At 44.8% G+C, this 16375-nt stretch overlaps 1 long non-coding RNA gene across 1 annotated transcript in view; it reads right to left on the reverse strand.

The window, feature by feature from the left end:
* The window catches only part of LOC146892876 (uncharacterized), a 29424-nt gene extending 16448 nt beyond the window's left edge, over nt 1-12976 (reverse strand). Inside the window, exons 1-2 of the long non-coding RNA XR_015003539.2 lie at nt 12785-12976; nt 10860-11029 (exon numbers count right to left, since the gene is read on the reverse strand). This is a non-coding gene — a long non-coding RNA (uncharacterized LOC146892876). The remainder of the gene's footprint in view (nt 1-10859; nt 11030-12784) is intronic.
* Nucleotides 12977-16375: the final 3399 nt, after the last annotated feature.

The following is a 16375-nucleotide window of genomic DNA, read 5'->3' on the forward strand; positions in this document are numbered from 1 at the left end:
TACTCTTGAACTAAAAAAGAAACTACTAGCTTTAAGTATTTTACAGTGATAATGGATTTTTGTATATTGACCAAATTTAAGATTATTTAAGACAGCAAAATTTGCATAAAAACTGAACCTCCAAATCTCACGAGCATCAAGAACCTGGGCTCTAGGACTTTGGTACCATTGAATTGACTTCCTTTCAGAATCATGTCCACCTCAGCAACATCTGGATAGTCACCAAGAGGTGTTAACCCAGATACTAAGAAGAATACTATTTAAGATGTTTTAGTGGATAAGATTCTGTATACAAAGGAAGTACTAAGAAGGATAGTGTGAGACAGTCAGACTTCAGTGGTGGGATCACTTGTCACGTTCAGGGAAAAACCTGAGAAAAACATATACCAATGGAACAAGAAATGAACAAGAGAGAATTAGACAGCCTCCCAAAAGGCTCTGCAGTCCCTGGATAGATTTTTTAAAAGTCTAGCCACGGTAAATACATGCCCAAGAATACAATTAGGAAAAAAAGACTTGCTTTTTAGAAGGACTGCAAAATGTATCAAAGTTTTTCTTCTCTCAAATTAGCTTTGCAATAGCTCTGTGAAGTGAGTGGCATTATTTATCACCATTTTCTCTCTTTTGTTACAGAAGAATGACATTGTGTGAAATGAAAGTGTTAGAGCAGAAATGATCCTCGTTTACCTTTCCTACTCCCGATTGTTCTCCCCACCTTAAAAGTCCTTACTTTAGCATCTGAAACCAAGTTTAGCAATGTACCATTGGTGGACCTCTGTGTGTGCCTGGTGTGTGTACAGGTACACAACTGCTTAAGTAACCTAAGCTCAGTTACTCTATTTTTGTCTTGCATTTTGCCTCTGTGTTTAACAAAATAATGTGGACAGTTGTATCAGCATGCATAATACTTTTAATCCCATTAATAGCAGTTTAACATATTCTAAAGTATGGATACATCATGAATGGCTTAGTTTTCTCATTACTATTGGATTCATCTTTAGACAATTACACACAATTCTTTAATAGGTGTCTGCCCACATATATAGGTAGGATGTTTGTGGAGGTATTTTTTTTAAACAGGAAAAAAAATCTAAAATTATGATTTCTGGGTAAGAGTATGTATGTGTCTGTTACTTTTCTACTCCTGGGATGAATTTCTATGACCAAGACAACTTATAAAAAATTTGTTTGGGGTTTATGGTTTTAGAAGGCTAGAGTCCATGAGGGTGGAGCAAAAGCATGGTGGCAGGAGCAGCTGAGAACTTTCATCTTGATTCTTAAGTTGTAGGCAGAGGAACACAGGGAATGATGTAAGTCTTTTAAAACCCCAAAGCCCATCTTCAGTGACAAAGCTCATCTAACAAGGCCACACCTCCCAATCCTTTCAAACAGGCCCACTAACTGGTACCCATGTATTCAAGTATTCTGTGGGGTCCATTCTTGTTCAAGCCACCACGGCCTGTGAATTTCAACTTTTATTATACTAACTTTGAAGATGACAAACCGTATTGAGGACTACAGAATTAGTCCAAGGTTACACAACTGGAGACCGGTGGAGCCAAGATTCAAATTCAAGTCATCTGATTCCAAGTCCCATGTGTTTGCTAATATGTCATGTCGCCTAGGAAGAGCCAGGGCTGAATCACAGCCAGTGCTTATTAGATGAGTCCATATATTCTCTTATTGATGTGACCACCTCTTAGGAAGCAAGAAGGAAGAGCAAAGTCCCAATCACTTCATGCATACAGGTGAGTGGAGACCCTTGTCGCACCCATGAGGGTACATCATCAGTTTCTACAACAACCTCCATTCAGAAGCAGAAGACAGTGAAAGGCAAGGCTTTAAAGGTTTCTTTCTGGTAAAGATTTGGTATTCTGCTGCCACTGAGCATAACAAAGGACCCAAAGATTAGTGGGAGCAGCTTTTCAGGGACCCAGTCTCTCTTCCTCACAGTTCATTAAGGTTCAGGACACTGCAAGAGGCATGGACAAATAGCACCGGTCACTAACCTTGACCTATAGGCAACACGGCACTTCTGATCATATTTTATTGGCTGAACTCAGTCATATATGTCTGGGTTAAACTGTCAGGAGGGCTTGATGTCCAAGTCTGGCAGTGTGTCCCAGATGAAAAAAAAACATGGTCAAAAAGCATTTTGCAGTATTGCCTCCCACTACAGTGAGGGATCAGATCACACAAGTACAGAAGCGGCCTCAAGCAGTCTCTGCACATCAAGTGTGTTCTGATAACTCCGTCCTGAGGGTGCCTTTAGTTTTTGCTCCAGTGTTCCTCCTCTACTTTATAGATGGGAAAACCAAGCAATAGGGATATTCGTTTATTCGCCCAAGTTCACACAACCTGTCAGAACTCAAGCAAAGGATTCCGATGAGCTGGCTCCAGTATCCCGTGCCCTGGAATTTCTGCACACACAGCCACTTAGACTTCAGATCAGCTTTCTTTATCTTGCTGGAAACACACACACACACACACACACACACACACACACACAAACACACATACACACAGCATCACTTATGTTACAAAAACTCTTGCGTTCATCTTTTTTCATGCAAATGGATTTGAGTCTTTTCCATGAATGTTTGTTATTGAATCCTGGCCTGGGCACAGGACCTAATTAATCATCTCTTTGGGTCCCTTATTATTCTCTGTGGCAGCAGCGAATCCTTTCCCAGAAAGAAACCCTTCCAGCCTTGCCCTACGAGGAAGACTGGGGGAGAAAAGGAGGGGCCTATTCCCGCTGGAGCCCATTGTTTATTTAACCCGGTGGCTGCATGATAATCAGGCTTTCTTTGTTTTGTTTTTAAGGCATAGAAGAGAATTACGTTAGTTCTGCACAGTGGTTTAGAAGGGAGAGGGTCAAGTCTATTATGGCTCTTGGTGTACATGAAAACCCCCACTTCTCTGTTGCTTAGCTGCCTTGTGTTTATAGGTGTATACCGTATGTTCAGGCATGTTCACGTGGAGGTCTGGGGCTGATGGACTTCTTTCATGATACCTGATCACTTTGTCTATTGAGGTAGCATCTCTCCCTGAACCTGGAACTCACCAATTCCCACCAGTCTAGCTAGCCGGCTTGCCGTGGGAACCCCTCATCTCTGCCACCTGAATGCTGGGTCTAGGGATGACCACTACACCTACCAGGCTTTTCTGTGGATTCCAGGGATCCAGACGATAGTCCTCATGCTTCTAAGATGAACATTGTATCCCCTGAGTCATATCCCCAACCTTCTGATTTTTTAAAAAATGCTTTCAGTAGGTAAGATGAAGAGGAGGGGAAGGGGGTAATGAAGGAGGAGCTAAGTGAATAGGAGGAGTGGACAGCTCCAGGTCCAAGGCCTGCCTCTTTGAAGATGAGGGTCATGTTTGCTAGGCTTAGGGAACAAGCAAGTCCAATGCTCCGCTGCAAGCCTGAAATCTGCGTGAACCGAGGATACCATAAAGCTTGCAGAATCGTTGGTCACTATCTGTCATTGGCAGCTCATAACACCTCACCACCACTCTAAGTGCTTGGTCCCTCTCCTGTAAGTAAGCTCTCCACATCGCGGCTGCAACCAAAGGAGCATTACCGATATTGCGGGAGATGTAAGTTAAGATAAGGGAAGTGACTTGTTTAGGACCTAGATCTTAGAGCCACCAACTCCAGATGCAAAGTTTAGCCCCTCACAGTGCCTGCAAGGCAAAGAGTGCTTGTTACAGAGTTCTGTCTTTTTCACTCACCTGAGTCATTTTGCTGGTGGCTGTGAACGGCACCCCCAAGCCGGAGCCATCGAGGCCGCTTCCATATTACAGAACAGCTCAGACTCCCTCTGTGTACTTAACTCTGGAATCATAGACAGGGGCTGCCACGTGTCTGGCCTAAGCCATGGTAGACCTCCAAATGGTCTGGCTTTCAAGGTCCTCATCCGCTAGGTGCCAAGTTTGACTGGGAGACACGAGGAGGAAAGTTGGGGTTGCCTGGAGTTCCAAGAAGAGGGAGAAACTTGGCCTGACACTAATCAACATTTCCGGGTTTGTGTAACACGTTTCTCATTTTATTTGATTTTTAGCCTCCTATTTAAATGACTCTCGCAGTGACCATACGAGAACAGAAGGCAGCACATCGTTACTACGTTTTCCACTGAGTAAGTGGGATCTAATGACTGCCAGTAGTGGACAAGGTAACACATGCCATGGCTGATGGCAGGGACAGGCGGGAGCTAGGGTGGGCTGCTTCCCTGTCCAGCACTCATCACTGGCCCGCATCACCTACGGCTCTACATATGTTGGCTGTCCTTCTGGAGGGAAGAGAAGCTTTTGAGGGCAGAAAATGCTGCGCTGTCAGCTGCTGACTCTCTGTACTCATACGGAGAGCGGGATGCTGATGATGCGCAATATCCAGTAAACCACTGATTTATTTGTCATTTGAGAATTCGTTCTCCGGCAAGGCACCAGCCTCTTCCATCATAGCCTGCTCTGTTTCGAATAACAAAGAAAGGGGCTTCTGTAAAGGAACGAATTGTTACCACTTCCACTAACTCCATTATACCCTTTATGCATCAGGCCTACTCTTAGCTAAGAGCAGTGTCAGCCGCTCGGCATAAATAAGAAAACAGGGTCCAAAGTGTCGCATGCATCTCTCAACGCCTCGCAGCTAGCGATGCACCCTCCGGCTTCCCTGGAGCTTGGTAAGGAGTCCGCTTTAACGGTCTGTCTTTCTGCCATGCGCCCTCTTTGCCGTGCTGTGTTTCTGTCTCACGGGACAAGGTGAGGATGCGTTCTGGTTCTGGTCCTTAGGTTTTATACTGTGCCCAAATCAGTTACTACTTTGGCTTCTGCGGCTCACTTAACTAGTCCTCAGATGCATATGGAAGTAGAACTCCTTCTTAAGGCTCTAGGGGGCTAGGGGCTATCGCAGCGGATAAAATACTTGGTGTATGAGTGTAGGCCCATATTTCGATATGGTACGGCAGCCAGGCTCTGAAGTCATAGGCCCACCTGAGGTGGTCATGCAGGCCTGCAGACAGCCTGTCACTGCCCCAACAATAGCCAGGATGTGCTGCACCTTTCTCTTTTGTTATAAATGTAGATCGCCTGGGGAGAGGTGTTTGCTGAAGCTGATGACTAAATTGCAAGTGTTTCCCTAGCCCCGCATCCCCTGGAAAGAGACTAATAAACATGGGACACGTGTAGAACTTCAGGATGGAGGAGAAGTCTGAGATGCCCTTCCGTGATGATGATGTTAGCTGTGTCTGGTTATTTCTCACGCCTCCATACAGGTCCAGTTAGGGAAAATAGTTTTCTATGTCGGGGCCTTCGGTCCCTGACATATGAGGACCTCCATTTAGGTCCCTGGCACTCATGTAAAAAGCCGGGTGTGGTGGCAGGTATCTGCCACAAGTCCTGTGTTGTAGGGGTGGGAATGGGGATATGGGCAGAACTCTGGGCCTTTCAGGCCACACAGTCTAACCAAACTATATGCTTGGGGTTTAGAGAAGACCTTATCTCAAAAAGATATAAACAAGATGGGGATCAAAAGAAGATGCTGGCATTGACCTCTGACCTCCACACATGCACTCACAGACAAGAGCATCTGTACATGCACATGCTCCCCCTCCCACTTTTTCCCCTTCCCCTTTCCCTCTTCCCCCATTCCCCCAGCCCCTCTCTCGCTACAAACACTTTCCCCAGCAGCTGGTAAGCTGTTTCTCCTCCTCCTCCCACTCAGCCGAATACCAGTTGTCCCACCAGCCCAACCCAGCCTCTCTCAACGGTTTCGGTTTCCAAGAGACAGCTTGCCTCAAAATGCCATCCAATCCCACTGCCAGAGTGGGCACAGCGATTTGTCCAGTAGGGGGGGACAGAAAACACAACAGCCAGAGCCACCATGCCAGGCAAGCTCTGTGAGTCCATTCTGTGGAGAGGTGGGCGTGGTTAGTGAAAACTGCCAGCTCATTGGGGAACGTTCCATGGCACAGAAGGGTCTTCAGCAGGATCCCGTGACCTGATTTACCTTTCCAGGAGTGAAGTGTGTGAGTCAAACCATGCATTTTAAGTTACCTGTCTGCAGCTTAGAAGCACAGTGGTCCATTTCCCCAGGGTTTTAGAACCCACTCCCACACACTTCAAAATTCACAGATGCTCAAGTCCCTTCCATTTAAGATCGTCTTTAGAAGATTGATGATACCTAGTACAGTGTAGATGTTATGCAAATGGTCACATATTGCCATGGTTAGGGAACAGTGATGAAAAGGAAAATGTGCTCCTGTCCAATAGTAAGGAGAGTTTGCTTTCAATGTCTTCAATCCAAGTGTGTTGACGTCACAGATGAACCTGTGAACGGACTGCACCTGATTTTGCCCTAAATTTCATTCATAGTTAGCAAGAAACTTCAGACTATCAAAGGAATAGGCTTCAGTAATCTTAGAGTTCTCTAGTTTGCCCATTCTTTGGTTTTGTTTTTAATTGTCCGCTCCCCATATCATGACAATCTTCTGTGGAAATACATGTGTTGGCTCCTTGCACTAAGAACAAATTTGAGTCCACACACAACCTAGGCTGGGCCTGTGTTCAAGAGCCACAGAGTTTAATCTAAAAGTAACCACATGACCCAAGCTGGGCAGTCAGACTCCTTTACTGGATTTATGAAGCCAAATGTGGAACTGACCAGGGTTCCTTATTATTGCAGCAGGAGCAGACACTGCCTCCAGCCACACCTGCAGCCTGCTGGAGAAAGCTGGCCGCACAGAAGGGAAGCTATACAAAGAGCCGCTTCTATGGCTCCCTGACCCCAACCTCATCCTGTGAGCTAATAACTTTTTCTCTTTCTTGAATTTGTTTCCATCCTTTGACAAAAAAAATGGAAAGTGATCGAACTGGGGTGCAGAGGAGGGAACTATTAAACCACGGTGTGTGCGGCAAACCTTGGGGTGGTACAGTAGTAGAAACACCATTTTAGAATTTACATCCAGGAGGGACAATGCATGAGGTGCCCAAACATACGACTGAAAATGGTCAAAATGAAAGGGGGTGTTTGGACCTGTGCAACTGGGAAGTCCCCGAGTGCCGCTCATGTACAGACATTCAAATTCTCAAATACTGTCACCCAGTCTGACCATGTGCAGTGAGTGATCCTTCCTGCCTCAAATGGTGATGGCTTTATGCTGTGCTCCATTTACACAGCCGAGCAGCTCATTATAAGACTGGCAGACGCCCACTCCAATTATGCCACCTGCAGGCTTACTCAGTTGGGAAAGCTATCTAAAAATTTTAACTGTGACCAAAATGAGATCCGTGCTTCCATTTCCATTTAATATTTTCAAAATCATCTCTCTCTCTTTCTCTGTGTGTGTGTGTGTGTGTGTGTGTGTGTGTGTATAGAGGTGGGTTGGGGTGGTGTGTGCACCTACACATCGTTGTGTATAGCTGAAAAGTTGTGAAGGAATACGTAGCAGGTCCCTTAAACTGTTGGCATAAGATGAGAAATGGAGCCAAGGAAAATAGAATAAAAGACTAGGGGCATTCTTACTAATAACAGTATTTCTATATATTTGCTTTATGAGGCTTCTCGAGCTTTTAGAGACTGCTTGAATTCCTGGGCTAATGGTCCCTGTCCATCTTCAAAGTCAGCAATGGCCAGCTGACATTTCACATTATACTGCACTGCCCTAACCTTTGCCTTTCTCTTCTGCATTTAAGGTCACTCGCAAGTACACAGGGTCCATCTGGATAGCCCAGCATAATCTCCCTTCTTCCACGTTAGTTGATTAGCAACTTTAATTCTACCTGCCCCCTTTGCCATGTAAGGAAGCACATTCTAGGTTCTGGACATTAGAGAGAAGACATTTCTGAGAAGCCGTTATCCTGTCCCCCATACATTACAAGTCCACTGGCACAAATGCTAATACATTGTTTCAGAAAACAGCAACTCAAAGTACAAGGCCTATGAACAAGATGCCAGTGGTCATCCTAGGCGGTAGAAGGCAGTTTTTTTTTTTAATCTCAGTTTTTAAAATAATGTGTTATCTTTTCAAATACCAGTCTATCTTGTCAGAAGCGAGCAACAGAGCTAGTTGCATTGATCAAAAGTATTAGTATTAGGGGTGTGTGAACAGAGCAATTTCTGGTATCTAAAGAGCTAGTTCCCGAATGTCCTAAAGCTCATAAAAGATGTGAGAACAGGAGCAGAGAGACAGTGCAACTGGACTCTCTCCCAGCAAGCATCATTCTGTACACAATGGAAGACCTGGAGCCAAGGTGCTAGAAAAACTCCCATCTGCTAATAATCCAATTAGAGAGATTCAAAGCCAAGTGGAACACTTAGGCTGATGGATGTACAACCTGCCTTCCAGTGGCTCCGAGGAGCTGCGGGAAGTAGAGAATGAAAGCCATACTTAGGATCTGAGATGGTACTTCCCAGAGGAAGCTACCGACCTTTCTCCCTGCTGCCTCCCACAGCCTGCTCCTATACCATCACCCTCCTGCTGCCCCTTCCCATAACTCTGGCAACTCCGCCATTTCTTGGTCCCCCTGCCTCGTCACACCAGGCCCCCAGACATATCCCTTTCCCACTCTCATTCATTATTGTCTTTTAGAAAACAATATATATTATCAGTTTCTTCCAAACTATGAGATATTTATTAGGTGTTTGGTGAAACTATAGGATTCTGTGGTCAAAACTTGGGAAGGCCAAGCTAACAAAATTAAATCCATTATTTCTCCCCGGGACACCCAGGACCATTGACATGCTCATGTGCACTGTAATACTACAGGCAGTGGCTATAGTAAGCAGTAAACTTGCCTAATGGTGGGACCACAATATTAAAGGGTTACTGGTGAAATGACTGTTCTGCTTGCCAGAAAGAGTGTTAAAGACTCCCCTGTGTGATGCGGGGAAAGTTAAGAGCTTAAATCTTCCAACTCCAGAGGAGTTTTCCTGACCATCTTATTCAACTCCTTTAATCCAGGGGTGGAAGTGCTATCAATGAGTTATGGTCTGGACTGGGTACTTTTAGGATCTCAGCTTTTATTCAAATAACCGAAATAAAGGCTCACCTGGTTGCAAAAATAGCGAGGAAGTTTTATTCCAAGCAAAGCTATAAAGGATGACAGAATACACTGCAAGAAAGCAGTGGATACCAGAATGAATACTGGTACTCAAGGGCCCCAGTTATTGTTTGCAAACTCTTTTTATGAGATTCAAGAGAAGAGTTGGGTGTGATAAGAGTGGTTCTATGTTTTGAGTGACAGATGAGGTCATATAAGTATTTTTTACTGTGCACATCCCTTCTCATAATGTATCTAATTTTCATATGCAAGTCAATTACACATAGGCATTGGATGGTAAATAAGGGAGTCACCCTACAAGTTTTGCCTTTTTGTACATTCCCCATAACCAGTTCAGGCTGCATCAGCTTCCCCTACCCTGTACCAGGATGTGTGGGGAACATGCTTATATGTACATTTTCCAAGCTTAATGATAGTAAAGGAGGAGAGAGACTTATTCCATTGTTCAGAGAGGACTGTGCATATAGCCTGATGCCTTCCAAGACTGCTAGGTGCATAACATGAGCTGGTAAAAGAGGTAGGCTGCCAATTATATTATGAGAAGAGGGATGATGTATCTGTATAACCCAAAGCAAGTAGAGTCCCAGGCTATTCTCTATGCTTGCCTGCCTCAGGGGAAATGACTTGCCTGAAGTCACATCGGTTATTAATAGCAAATATAATAATCTCTTTCCAGTTCCTTATTCATTATTTTGTGTTACCTCAAGCTGTGTTCAATACACACAAAAAGGAAATTTGCCCCATATGGCAGATCTATGGGGAAGTACAAATAATTTCTGCATACTTGTCTGAGTGAATATTGGGCGTGTGGAATTGCAATGCACCATAAAGATCTCTTCATTCAACATCCCATGTCTGGTGTTAGCTCAACCATGGAAACCCAGGAGTGTGAGTATAGAATGCTTAGGGTTTGATATAAATTAAATTATTAATGATGTTTATACTTACAAATTTATATACAATTACTAAACTATCTCCATAATTAATGTAGTAAAACCTATGTATAAAGCCAAAATATTTTTTCATACTCTACTATTATTTATGTTCTAATCTTCCTTGCCCCAAGAAACACCTCACCTTTATTCCTTCTTGTGTGTTTTCTTTTTTACAGATCCAGAGAGTAAACCCGAGGTCCCAGGCAGTATACTTGGAAGGGGGTAGGGTGGTTTTTTTCACTCGATATAATTATTCTGAAACCCATAGGTATTATTCCCTATATCAATAGATTATTCCCACTGCGTGCATATAACAGATAATTTACCCACTTGCTTCTGGACCCTGTTATTTCTGGTTTGGAGACACAGCCGAGGAAGCTGTTATGAATATTCAAGTCCTTAGCTACATGATTTCTTTCCTCTTATGCAAAAACTCCACTAGGGAAACTCTTCAAATTTTTTTCATTAGTGTTTTGCAACTTTTAATGTAAAGGTCTTTTACTTTCCTCACTGAATTTATTCTTAGGATAGTTGGAGGTGTTGTGAGTGGGATTGCTTTCATGATTTCTTTCCCAGCAATCTCATTATTGGTCTATAAAAAAGGTACCGATTTTACATGCTCATTATTCAGGCAAAGCCAGATCAGCGTTCGTTCTCGGGTTAATTTGCCATAGAAGGCCAACCCCTGGTGAGTATTCTGCCTGATATCTGAATGGTTAGGAAGTGTTTTACTCTGGCTGGTCATCCTGACAACAGTCCTGGCTGAATAATTTTGTCTCAGAGAGTGTTTTTATTTTGTTTGTTTGTTTGCTTGTTTTCCATTAATTTCAGATGACTACTGGGTTTCGGTATTTTCCTTACCTGAGTGCACTGACCTCATCTGAGGACTCTGAAGCCTCTTCAGCTCCTGTGGTCTCTGGTGCTGTTCTCCCCACTCCTCGAGTTCTCTTAGAGGCCCAGCCACTGTCCTCAGGACGTCCTGCTCCCTCACTGCTATGGTTCTCTCCTCAGGGATGAAGTCTAGCAATTTTCTCAAGGCAGAAGCATAAAACAGTTTAGAAACTTACCATATTTGTTTCTCTTTTTTGCCTTTTTAACTTATTCTTCTTCCATATATTACATCCTGACCACAGTTTCCCCTCCCTCCACACCTCCCAGTCCCTATCCTCACCTCCCCTCTCTCCCAGATCCATTTTTATTTCCCTTCAGAAAAGAGGCATCCTAGGTAAATCAAGAAAACATGGCATATCAAGTTACAATAGGACTAAGTACAAATCCTCAAATCAAGGCTGGATCAGGCAATCCTGTAGGAGGATAAATGTCCCAAAAGCAGCCTAAGAGTCAGAGACAGTCCCTGCTCCCACTCTTAGGAGTCCCACAAGAACACCAAGCTACACAGCCATCACCTATATGCAGAGGACCTAGGTCAGACCTATACAGTCTCCCTGATTGTCAGTACAGTCTTTGTGAGCTATGATCCCTATTTAGTTGACTCTGGGGGCCTTTTTCTTGTGGTGTCCTTAACCAATCTGGCTCATACAATCCTTCCTTCCCAGTCTTCTGCTGGATTTCCTAAGTTCTGCCTAAAATTTGGCTGTGGGTCTCTGCATTTGCTCCTCTCTGTTGCTGGATGAAATCTCTCTGAAAATGATTGTGCTAGGCCCTGGTCTAGGCCCTGAGTATAGCAAAATATCATTAGGAATCATTTCAGTGACTTTTTTCCAGTTGTGTTTGGCTCTATCTTAGGTCTCTGGACTATCCAGTCTCTGGTTTCTGGCCCTCTGGGCAGTGTCAAGCTTGGGCTCCCTCTCATGACAAGGGTCTCAAGTTGGACCACTCATTGGTTGGCTACTCCCACAACTTCTGAACCATCTTTATCCAGGCACATCTTGTATGTTGAAGGTTTAGTGACTGGGTTGGGGTCTCAGTCCCTCCATTGAAAGACTTGCCGAGTTACAGAAGATGGCCGGTTTAGGCTCTGGATCACCCCCTCCCACCCCCCACTAGTAGTCTTTGCTTTGCTTTGCTTTGAGGATAGTGTCTCATAGATTCCAGGAAGTTTCCATTGCTCTTGGTTTCTACCTCGACCCCAGAAATGCCTTCCAATTCCAGTCGTCTCTCCCATTACTCTCTTCCTCCACACCCCTTACCTGATCCCTCCTGTTTCCATCCCTACCTGCCCCCAGTGTTGACGGTATAGTACTGAACATAGCTGCCTTCCACATTTGTTTATCATGCATGGATCACTGTCTTTTGTCGCTGGATAGCCAGTATCCTGAAAGCGGTTCTTTTCCTTTTGTTTTCTGTTGTAGTTGTGTTGTTGTTAATGCTGTCATCTCAAATGGAGGACACAGGCTGGTACCTTCCACTCTGAGTATTAAAGGCCCTGATGATAAAACGTTAATAAGGCTCTGCTCCTTCCCTTGCCTCTCTCCCTCCCCTTACTTTTCTCCTGCCTTCCTCTTTTCAATTCCTGCTTCTCCTCTTCTTCTTTCTTCTCCTTCCTCCATTATCTTCTGCTTTTCCTGTTTTCTGATCCTGGGGATTGAATCCAAGTTCTCATGCATGCTAACCAAGTGCGGTGCCATTGACCGACACGCCCAGATCCCTGGTGTTCTTTCAATTCACTTTTAGACAGTTTGCCATACAGCCATTCCTCACTTCCCCCTCTCCCTCTACAAGATCTCATTCAAAAATGTCAAGCGAACCCATATGCTGAATCTCAAATTCCTCTCATTATTCCAGTCTATTGTTCTAATTCCCAGACTATTTACCCAATGACTTACTATCTCATTTTTCTAGATGACCCATAATGTTCTTGAACTCGACATGTAGAAAATGAACAGGCCACCTACACTTTCCTGGTCCAACTGCAGTCTCAATTCATCAATAAATCACAGCTAGCTGTTTGGGCTTCCTTTCCTCTTCAGGATGCTTGCAGAGACTGTGGTTTTGTTCTTTTTCACCACCACCTAGCACAGGCTGGGACACAAAGAGGGTTTCAATTAATACAGCAGATTACATTGGTGCCAGATTTAAGACAAGAATCTGAGAGAGGGAGAGGAGCAGGCTATGCTCAAAGTCATTCTCACTGCACCGGACTTGCTGTGTTCCTGCAAAGGTCAATGGGATGTACATGGATGAGGAGAGCTGGTTTTCTCTCTGGTGACTGTGAAGGACATACCTGAGGATAGACAAGGAGAGAAAATGAAGTGGACATAATAGAAGGGAGTGGTTTTCTAGGCTCCTAGTACCGAACACTTGCCTCTTAGTATGGTGTCTCAGCTAAGCACTTCTGTGACTCCCTTCTGTGTCAAATGTGCGTTCATACCAAATGCACAGCTATCTGAAGTGTCTCCAAGTCATCTTAAGCAAAGCTGGCCTTCTTGTCAATCACGTTAGGAATTCTAGTCAGGCTTACCATGCCTATTTTAACCATGGTTTGGGAGATCAGGAGCGAGAACTCTTTTGTGTGCAAGTGTGTCCCCAAGACAGTAATTGTGAGACTTCCCTAAAGGCGGTGTGCAAAGGTAATGTACCTGGAAGAAGAATCAGAACATGGGACAGGCTTTGGGATCTGTCTCATCTGATTATGAGACACATGTGTGCCACACTTTCCTACCCACACAGACACTCTGCTTCCATTAGGCAGGGGAACTGTGCTGGTTCATGTTGCCAGGCCGACTTCAGCTTGCCTAAAGCTGTTTCCCGTGGAAATCTTGGCCCAGCTCCTCTGGATGTAAGCTCCCTGGCAAACCATGTGTGTCTGTTTTTGGGAAGAGTTCTCAGCATGCTCTGCTTCTGTTCAAAGGAACGAGGTGGAATTAGTGTCCTCAGAGGAATTGGAGAGCATGCTAGGCAGGTGTGCAGGATTTTGCCAGCTACCTAAGCACTAGTAAACCATCTTGTTTGATGCCCAGGTCTGACTCCTCTCAAAGAAAGGCTGGGATGTCCTAGACTTCCTTGTGTGTTAGATAGTGTGAAGTCATTTTGTAACAGGCTCCAGATCTTAGTCATGTTAGAAGTCCATTTGGGTCATGGAACCCAGCATGTAGGCAGCAATGTCTGTCAAAATAGGAACAAAGACCTAGTCTACCTGCTAAAACAGGGACAAAGGGTAAGTCAGCAGTCCCAGGATGTGGTTGGGAAAGTCTATAAATGCACTAACTTCATTTTTTTTCTCCAGTAGTTCTGTTTCTTGTCAACTGTTCTTGTTAACTGACGTGTGTCAAGTCTGTTTGTCAAGGTTATGTCTTTTTGTGCTTAAAAAGTCAAGAACAGTGAGGGTTGGGCTGCATGATTTGGGTGAGTTTCCCATGCAGGTGGTGGCCAGCTATAGAGACTTTCTATTGGCCTGAAGAGTCCATATGTTCAAGTGACAGCTCATGTTGGTGAGGATGTGGAGTAAGGGGAACACTTATCCATTGATGGAGGGAGTGCACCTTGAAAAGCCTCTATGGAGATCAGTGTGGGGGCTCCTGCGGAAGATGGGGATGGGTCTATTTCAAGATCCAGCTATACCACAGTTGGTATTATCTTGGTCAGTGTTTCTATTGCTGTGATGAAGCACCATGGTCAAAGCAACTCAGGGAATAAAGAGTTTAACTGGCTTGCATGTCCACAGCACTGTTCATCATCGAAGTAAGTCAGGACAGCAACTCAAACAGGTCGGGAACCCGGAGGCAGGAGATGATGCAGAGACCACGGAGGGATGCTGCTTACTGGTTTGCTCCCTATGGTTTGTTTGGTCTGCTTTCTTATAGCTGCCAGGATAACTAGCCTAGGGATGTCACCACCCATAATGGACTGGGCCCTCTCCCACCAGTCACTAATTAAGAAAAAGCTGTACATGCTTGCCTGATTTCATGGATGCATCTTCTTAATTAAAATTCGGTCCTGACAAATGAGTTTAGCTTGTGTCAAGTTGACATAAGACTAACCATCACAGGCGTATGCCCAAAGGACACTTCATCCTGCCATAGAGATTTTGCTCACCCTTGTTCATTGCTGCTCTATTCATAATAGCCAGAAATTGGAAACAGCCTAGATGTCCCTTGGTATATTTACACAATGGAGTATTACTCGGATATTTAAAAAAAATGAAATTTTTAGAGCCCTGGCCCTCCACCACACAAGTGGGCCTGGAGAAAAGACAGTCAGGACCCCAGCCTGCCACTGGGAAGGGATGGGTGAGTTCCACTATGTGAGCAAGTGTGCGGTGGGGGGATGGAAGAGTGAGAAAAGTGGGGTGTTTCAGGTGCTATGCAGAGGGGTATAACTGGAGATACAACATGGTGAGGAACAGGGGCTGATTGAGTGACCTAATCAGCCACCTAAGGCCATGGATAGAGCCCACCCACCTACTGCCTGGGCAGCCACAAAGGACCATGAGTGGGTTTGGGGCCCTTTTGCAGCTGAGATCTGTGTGGATGTCTATGGTCCATGTTACGACCAAGGATCATGTAGATTTCTGTGGTATGGGTCACTGCCAGAGGCCATGCTGATGTCCAAGGGCCATGCTGTCACTAGAGCCATACTGATCTGAGTGATCTGAGCTGCCACCTGGGGCCATAGTGTCGTCTGGACCAGTGCTGCCATTGAGGACCATGTCTTGGTCCATAGACCTACAGTAGCTGGGGTCCACATTATTATTATCAATGGCCCACATTACTACCAAAACCAATGAGGATGTCTGTGGTCTGGGCTGCCACCTAAAGTCATGTTGCTGTCCAAGGGTGGTGCTGAGTTGGCCCCACCTCAATGACCATCCATGGCATGGGCACAGGAGAGCTGGTCTGGGTTGTGTGGGAGAAGGGAAGCTGGTTCTGCCCCTCCCTGGCCATTAAGGCAGTACCTTCCGTGGTAGGAGAGCTGGTAGAACTATAACTGCAGGGTCTCCATGACTCCAGCAACAGCAGGATATTCTCGAGGGGTCTTGGTGAGGGTTTAGGATGGGTGTTGTAGCAGAAACCAGAGGCCTTGACCCAGACCAATGACTCATTGCAAGCAAAGCTGTTTGGACAAAAGGATATACTGCATAACACAATGTTGCTCCCAATGCCACTATGGTGAACGAATATGTGATAGAGAGGTGGGAAAGAAGGAGGATCGAAGTAGTATGCACAGGGCAGAACTGAAGATGAGATAGCTTTCTTTAATGTTAGTTTTTTATTTACTTTTGGTGGGGAGGCTGCAAGGGGAGAGGGCAGACATGGAAGGACTGGGAAATAAGTAGGATTGGGGTACAAGATGTGAAATTCCCAAAGAATCAATTAAAAAAATTGTGTTAAAATCAAATTTTCAGGTAAATGGATGGAACTAGAAAAAAAATCATGCCAAGTGAAGTATCCCATATCCAGAAAGACAAATAAGGTATG

The sequence above is a fragment of the Myodes glareolus genome, chromosome 9, assembly GCF_982192425.1.
Source record: "Myodes glareolus chromosome 9, mMyoGla1.1, whole genome shotgun sequence".
Lineage (NCBI taxonomy): Eukaryota > Metazoa > Chordata > Mammalia > Rodentia > Cricetidae > Myodes > Myodes glareolus.